Here is an 8,701-nt window from a genome sequence, read left to right on the forward strand (position 1 = left end):
TGACTTCTGACTATACTACAAAGCTACAGTAAACAAGACAGTATGGTACTGGCACAAAAACACAAATATAGATTAGTGAAATGGTATAGAAAGCCCAGAGATAAACCCATGCACATATGGTCACCTTATTTTTGATAAAGGAGGCAAGAATATACAATGGCGAAAAGACAGCCTCTTCAATAAGTGGTGCTGGGAAAACTGGACAGCTACATGTAAAAGAATGAATTTAGAACACTTCCTAACACCATACACAAAAATAAACCCAAAATGGATTAAAGACCTAAATGTGAGGCCAGACACGATAAAACTCTTAGAGGAAAACATAGGCAGAACACTCTATGACATAAATTACAGCAAGATCCTTTTGACCCACCTCCTAGAGTAATGGAAATAACAAAAATACACAAATGGGACCTTATGAAACTTAAAAGCTTTTGCACAGCAAAGGAAACCATAAACAAGATGAAAAGACAACCCTCAGAATGGGACAAAATATTTGTCGATGAAGCAACTGACAAAGGATTAATCTCCAAAGTATGCAAGCAGCTCATGCAGCTTAATATCAAAAAAACAAACAATCCAATACAAAGAAGACATACAGATTGCCAACAAACACATGAAAAGATGCTTATCATCATTAATCTTTAGAGAAATGCAAATCAAAACCACAATGAGCTATCACCTCACACCAGCCAGAAAGGCCATCATCAAAAAATTAGAAATAAATGCTGGAGAAGGTGTGGAGAAAAGGGAACCCTACTGCACTGTTGGTGGGAATGTAAATTGGTATAGCCACTATGGAGAACAGTATGGAGGTCCCTTAAAAAACTAAAAATAGAACTACCATATGACACAGCAATCCCACTAGTGGGCATACACCCTGAGAAAACCATAATTCAAAAGATACATATACCACAATGCTCATTGCAGCACTATTTACAATAGCCAGGACATGGAAGCAACCTAAATGTCCATCGTTGGATGAATGGATAAAGAAGATGTGGCACATATATACAATGGAATATTACTCAGCCATGAAAAGGAACGAAACTGAGTTATTTGTAATGAGGTGGATGGACCTAGAGTCTGTCATACAAAGTGAAGTAGGTCAGAAAGAGTAAAACAAATATTGTATGCTAATGCATACATATGGAATCTAAAAAAAGGTACTGATGACCCTAGTGGCAGCGTAGGAATAAAGATGCAGATGTAGAGAATGGACTTGAGGACACAGTGGGGGAAGGATAAGCTGGGACAAAGTGAGAGAGTGGCATTGACATATATACACTACCGAACGTAAAATAGATAACTAGTGGGAAGCTGCTGCATAGCACATGGAGATCAGCTAGTTGCTTTGTAATGACCTAGAGGGGTGGGATAGGGACGGTGGGAGGGAGGCTCAGGAGGAGAAGTTATGGGGATATATGTATACATATAGCTGATTTACTTTGTTGTACAGCAGAAAGTAACACAGCATTGTAAAGTAATTATACTCCAATACAGATGAGAAAAAAAAAAGTATGTTGAGGTACTTGGAAATAAGATCTTTAAAGGTAATTAAGTTAAAACTAGGTCATTAGCGTGGATCCTAAGCCAGTATGACTGGTGACCTTATAAAAACAGATTAGGACACAGACTAGTAGAGGAAAGACCATGTGAAGACACAGGGAAAAGAAAGCCATCTCCAAGCCAAGGAGAGAGGCTTCAGAAGAAGGAAACCCTGCCGCCACCTTGAACTTCTAGCCCAAAGAACTGTGAGAAACTAGTTACTATATTAATAAGCACTTGAAAAACCATGTTAGGATTTCCCTGCTGGTCCAGTGGTTAGGACTCTGGGCTTCCACTGCAGGGGGTGCAGGTTTGATCCCTGGTATGGGAACTAAGATCTTGCATGCTGTGTGGCACAGTCCAAAACATAAGAAAAAGAAAAGAAAGAAAAAGAAAAAATGATATTTTTCTAGGTATAGTCAAATGCTGTAGGCTCAGGGAAGCAATAGAAGTGGGAAAGGTGGATGGGCTGCCTTGGCAAACACATAGCCCACCCACGAGGGAAAGGTGTTCTTAGCTTCATCTAATTGTTGCCCTGGGGGATTGTGGGCTGTCGTGTGCTAAGATCTGACTTTCTTCCCCCCAGAGTATCCAGATGTCTGGATTTTTATATAAATTTGCCCAATTCTTAAAACTCTGACCAAAGAAATTATGACAAAGAGGTTGGGTCCAGTCTCTGGGCTCCCAGTTGTGACCTGTTGGAACCTAACAGACTGTAGAAATCTTATGTGTCAATTCCCCTGAGAGTTTTAAAATGGGGAGAGTTCTGTGACTGTTGTGTGTGGTGGGATCCCAAAGTGTGGGTTTATATCACCTGAGCTCAAGGTCTGGTTATTGCTGGAGCTGCACGGGATGCTACATAATGTGTATTATAGATATTGAGATCGGAGTGAAATTCAATTGCCTGTCACTTAGATTACCTGTTCTCTTTTACTTCCCTATCACTGGGCTGTTTGATCCGTGCTTTCCTCCAAATAGTGTCAAGGTGAGTTTCCTTCTTTTCTGCCTTTGCAGAGTTGCTGTATCCAGGATAAATCCCAACACTTTGTGAAAAATTACGACCTAATGCATTAGCCTAAAACTCTTCCTACATTTTGCTTTTCACTACTTTATTTAACATGGGAAGAACAGGTAGAAAAAAAATCAAGTGTATCTAACAAACATACCTAATTAGATTCTGAGGTCTCTTCTGTAATATAAAAACTGAAATACTTTTGCAGCTGAAGCACCAGTTAGCAGGGCTTGTCACGGAAATAACACTTATAAAGAAAAACTTAGTACCAAAGTTTTAGGTTTGCGTAATGGCTTTTTGGCAAGCCGGGTCTTTTTCGCCTGTTTCTTTGCCTATGTTTAATGCTTTAAAAGGGTGTAGGCAAGTATCCTTGTCAGCAGGAACTTGGCATTAATGTCTCCTTCCTGGACCCCCTGTGACTTGCTTCAGCCTCCTGACAGTGAGATGGCCAGCCACCCATGTGATGCTTTAGGAATCTGATGCTAATAAAAGGAGGGCAGTAAATTAGGGAGCTGGAGTCTGTTTCTTTCAGAACACCCCACTTTGGGTATATGAAATGTGTGTTGTCAGCAGGAGTTTCTGAGACAAGACGATGAAGTAGAGGTCTGCTTATATGATTTTGTTTTTTCAGCTGACTTGGCCCTAGTAGATATATAGGAGGTGAGAGAGAGACCAAAAAAAAAGGTTAAATTATCTAGTAGTAAAAACATACCTTCCCCTTGCTTCTTAGTGTGAAACTAAGGAATGGTAGATAAATATTTCCATGAAGTAATAATTGCCCCTTAAATAAGCTTCCATTAGTTTAAAAAAAAAATCAGTCTATGCCAAATTCAAGTTCGAGTGAAAATGTACATGGAATCATGGTGGAAAGAATAGAAATATTCAGCATGAGATCAGAGAAACAAGTAGATATTCTGAGTTTCAGCTGTTGCAACAGCAAGAAAAAATCCACTTAATCATATACCATGTATATTACATAACAGATGGACTGATTAAATTTCGTTCAATGAGTGCCTAGTTCCAGGTGTTCCTAGGCACTTCACATGCATTACCTAATTTAGCCTTCACTTTGCACGGAAGGTACTATTATCTCTATTCTATAAGGGAGGTTCATCACTTGCCTAAGGTCACACAGCTAGTAAGAGGTGGCAGAAGGACTCAAACCCTGTCCTGTCAGGGCTGAATTTCACGATCCTTCCATTTTGACTGGTGAGATAGAGATAAAATGAAGCCGACCTTCAAAATTGTATAAAATTGTATCTGTCTCGTGTGTGTGCTGCTAGATGCCAGGCAACTCCGGGCCATGTGAAATAAATAAGCCTGATTAAGCTAAGTGAAATAAGTCAGAGAAAGACAAATACCATATAAATTCACCTGTATGTGGAACCTTAAGAAAAAAAAAAAAGAATTCATAGATACAGAGAACAGATTGGTGGCTGCCAGAGGTGGCGGGTGGGGAAGTAGATGAAACGGGTCAAGGTTATCAAAAGGTACGAACTTCCAGTTATAAAATAAATAAGTCATGAGAATATAATGTACAGCAGGTTGCTATAGTTCTTCATTGTATACTCATGTATATGTAATATACATATATTAAATAACAATATACATAATTGTATATGTGAAAGTTGCTTACAGAAGTTTAGCTAGATTTATTTTGATTATTTTGCAATATATACAAATACCAAATCATTATGTTATACATTGGAAATTAGCGTTATATGTCAATTATATCTTAACAAATATAAACAAGCATGTTCAGTTATCCCTTTAGTTTTAGCAAATATTTGTGTGCAGTATTTGTGTATAGTATTTTATAGTATAAAAGAACATAAAATATTTTTAAAAATGAAATAAAAGAACAAGGCTTGAGTTTTGTTCTGGAGGAGGTCAAAGTGGAGACAAAGGCAAAAGCAAGCGATACCAAGACTCCAGGAGCAACACTGCTGTCAAAGCAGCTGTGGGATCAGGGGTGGGAGACATTAGGATGTGGAGGATGCTTCCTAGAGGAGATGACACTTGCAGGTCAGGAAGGGTGGCCAGTGGGGAGGGGGCAGAAGTTCTGCGTAGAGGGAAAAGCAGGAAGATGAACATGTGGTATGTTCAGTGAAGGACAGCATGTTCTGTGTCTGGGAAAAGGGGAGAAGGGGCTGAAGAAGTGAGTTGGGGTCATTTCATGTTACTGTAGTTTCCCATAAGATCACCAGATACTTTTTTTTTTTTAATAGAAACAGCTAGTGGCAGTGTAAAAGATGCATTAATTAGCAAGGGAGCGAGAAGCCAACTTGGAAGATATAAAAACAGTCTCAGTTGGAAATGAACAAGGCCTGGATTACGGCAGCAGTGTCTAGGACAGATGAAAGCAAGATGTCCCATAGCCAGGTGATAATGCCAGCTCAGAGCAAGTGCTGTCTCTGCCCCCAATGTCGGTACCATCTGTGAAGATGGTCTTCCGGGCCAAGGATCTGTTTCCATAGCAAGAAAGGCTTTGGACAGTGGATACATACATAGGATACATCTTTGGTCCTCTGCTGGCTCTAAGGATTTCAGCTCATGAGAAGTCCATGTTCTGTTCTGGCTACGGACTGTGGAACATTTGCGTTCTGCCTCATTATTCCAGTGTCTCAAGCCAAGAGGAATTGTGTAATTTTTGGAATGTATCTGAATTATCTGAGGCAGGCTGGAAAAATTCAGGTCCCATACTAGGCAGGCTCTCAGAGATCCCTCTCTGAAGGATGTCCTCATCTCTGGAATGTCCTCAAGCTCTCTCCAGGCACGTAAGACCCCTATTGTGTAAACTGCAGATAGCTGCTGGGATTTGCCTTCTGAGTTACAAACGTACTCCAAAGCACCTTCTTGCGTCCCAGCTTCTCATCTTCTCTCCCTTTCTTGTAAATTTGGCTAAGGATACTTTACACAGAGTGGAATTCTTTGGCTTTCAAATGAGACAACACATGGCCAGAGCCTGCTCCCCTGTCGCTAGAGGGCGCCAGTTGAACATAAAATGTCTAGACATGACCGCCCATGAACTTCAAACACAGCAAAATCTCACAGAAGTGGTTTGCAATAACGTAGCGTCCACACTACCCTGTCCTTATTAACTCCATTTCTGCTATTAAGTAAAACAAACATGCTAACTTTGACTTTTTAATGTTTTCAGAATTCTCTTTTAATTCATAGATCTAGTAAGTTGGAGACATGGAGAACATGTTTGTGTGTGTGTGGGGGGGGGGGGTACACAGGCCTCTCACTGCTGTGGCCTCTCCCATTGCGGAGCATAGGCTCCAGACGCGCAGGCTCAGCGGCCATGGCTCACGGGCCCAGCCGCTCCGCGGCATGTGGGATCTTCCCGGACCGGGGCACGAACCCGTGTCCCCTGCATCGGCAGGCGGACTCTCAACCACTGCGCCACCAGGGAAGCCCAAGAACATGTTTTTAACAAAACTACATGGCTACATAGTCTTTGCTGCCGCTTTTCTGGCTCTTACCATGTGTTGGTTCATGTGTAAAACCTTATATGAACTTTGCACACGGTTTAGTTTTTGATTCTGCAACAAATGAAAATGGTTGGTATGGGCAGAATGTCTGCCCCGGATAGCAAAACTGCAAGATAAAATTCTCTAAGTCTCTACCCTGTAGTGTATAGTTGTTTCCATATAAGACCTAGTCGTGATGTTCCATTGAAAGTTAAGAAAAACTGCTCAGATGCTGGTTTATGCAACCCTGCATGGGACTGCACAGAAACAAAGCCTTAAGAAAACTGCCAACCATCCAGTTTCCACTGCTTTGCCTCAGGGTCCCAACCCCCTGTGCTACGACCTTGCTGAAGTTCATACAAGCAAAACTGGGCTGATTCTCTCGCATCTGCTATGTTTTCCCTAATCCATAATCTTGTGCTTTGAAAGAAAAACAAAAAAAGGAAAGTGAGTATTCACCACGGAACTATTTGATTCTGTGGAGTGCTGACAGGTACTCTGTACTGAGTGGAATGACAGGGACTCTGCCTACCCCAGGCAGACCCAGTATCAGGTGAGCTATAATTGGCATCTGGTGGGGGGACACGGAACACAGGCTGTAGAAGCAAGTGCATTAGGGGCTCTGTGACAGCAGCTGCCGTGCATTTCTGAGTGCGGCCAGGCAGGATCTTCAATCACAGTGCTTTGTGCTGTGCGCTCTAAAAATGGAAATTAAACCCTCAGGTCCTCACCACGTTGTGAGGCTTGATAGATGAGCTTAATGAACCCAGGATAAAGGAATTAGCCTAAGTAGAAGGCCGAAAAAGGGTTAAGCAGTGAGAGGTTTTCATGCCCTTGGAATCTCCATCTTCTCCAGGACTGAGGCAAGCGGGGTGAAGGGGGAGCTCCCCATGTGAGGGCATGGCCAGCCGGAGGACAAGTTCACATCACATATTGAGAAGCCACTGACTACCTGGCTCCAGGCTAGGTTTTTGGTTGTTTAAGTAGTATCAATTTTTTTTTCTATTTATTTATTTTTTGGGGCTGCATTGGGTCTTCGTTGCTGCGTGGGGGCTTTCTCTACTTGCGGTGAGTGGGGGCTACTCTTTGCTGCGGAGCACGGGCTTCGCACTGTGGTGGCTTCTCTTGTGGAGCACGGGCTCTAGGCGCACGGCTAGGTTTTATATCAGTTCAACTGTCTTAGGAACATTTATCCCTGTTTTATGGAGGAAGAAATGGGGCTTACACTTATTTTAAAAACTTGCCCAGGGCTTCCCTGGTGGCACAGTGGTTGAGAGTCTGCCTGCTGATGCAGGGGACACGGGTTCGTGCTCTAGTCCGGGAAGATCCCACATGCCTCGGAGCAGCTAGGCCCGTGAGCCATGGCCGCTGAGCCTGCGCGTCCGGAGCCTGTGCTCCGCAACGGGAGAGGCCACAGCAATGAGAGGCCCGCGTACCACAAAACAACAACAACAAAACTTGCCCACAATGACACTGCTCATTGTAAGAGGTATCAGAAGAGTAAATAACAGCCCGCATTGACCATACACATACCCTGTACCAACAGCCATTCTCTGCTCTGATCCTCACAACCCTTCAATGAAGGTATCATCACACCCACTTTGTACCTGAGAAACCTGAGGCCGCGAGCAGTTAAATCACTTACCTGTATGCACCCCCTACACCTCCTCCCGACTCTCTCGGCCCTGTTGCCACCCTTCATGTATCCTCAGCCACACCATGTCTGCAGATCAACTGCTTCATTCTAGAATTAGAAAACAAAAAAGCCTGATCAATGAATTTATATGCATACCTGGGAAAAATTGTTAAAATCCGGTCACCAAGACGAGCACCTCCCAGGCGTCTTACATAACAATGGCCCTGTGCTTCTGGCCACACCAGGGGTCCCGGGGCCAAACACATTTAGGACATTGACGATGCTTTTTATCTTCCTCTCAGAGACTCCTAAACTTACCACATGACGTCTGGGAAAACAGAAGAAACTTTCCTGATAAAGGACAGCTCGTTTCATTTGCACGAAGCGCCTCTGCTACGTGACCTCGAACCTCAGCCTCCTCCCTGTGAAATGAGCACTTAGAGCAGGTTCTTTATAAGCAGGGAGATTATTGCTACTATCATCTCCACCTGAAGACAAGCCTCCTGGAGCACGCCGGGGGCACACCTGCGGCCTCATCCAAGGGTGTGGGCGGGTCTTCCAGAACCCCCTTGACACAAACAAAAGGGTAGTTGGGGAAAAGCTTGGGATTTTCAATCAGACAGTCACAGGCCACACTCTACTTAACCTTTCTGTGTCTGTTTCCTCATCATAGGATGAGGAATAAATACTCTCTTCAGGCTACTCTTTGTGGAGATTAAGAAAGCAAAAAGCTCAACAGGTGTGGGTTGTTATCATTAGACAGTCAAGGGACCACACCTGTCAAACATGAAGCTCTGATGCAACCCAGGAGAAACTTAACTTCCCCAAATGCATCTTAGAAGCCACTGTGGGAACAATGGCTTAACATTTATTTGGTCCAAAGCATATTTGAAGGTTAATCTTCTCATTCCTTCTTGGGAGAAAATCTGATGAACCAGCAGTAAAGGAAGGAACTGACTGGATGGAAAAACATTTAAGAGTGAACAAAATCCCTGAAAAAGGCTGCAAACCACTCTCTCCCCTTTGCCG

At 43.0% G+C, this 8,701-nt stretch overlaps 1 long non-coding RNA gene across 1 annotated transcript in view; it reads right to left on the bottom strand.

The window, feature by feature from the left end:
• The window catches only part of LOC309820174, a 36,330-nt gene extending 28,615 nt beyond the window's left edge, over positions 1-7,715 (bottom strand). Inside the window, exon 1 of the long non-coding RNA XR_014296491.1 lies at positions 7,682-7,715. This is a non-coding gene — a long non-coding RNA (uncharacterized lncRNA). The remainder of the gene's footprint in view (positions 1-7,681) is intronic.
• Between the last annotated feature and the right edge of the window lie 986 nt (positions 7,716-8,701).

Source organism: Grampus griseus (assembly GCF_964374135.1).
Source record: "Grampus griseus genome assembly, chromosome: 3".
Classification (NCBI taxonomy): Eukaryota; Metazoa; Chordata; class Mammalia; order Artiodactyla; family Delphinidae; genus Grampus; species Grampus griseus.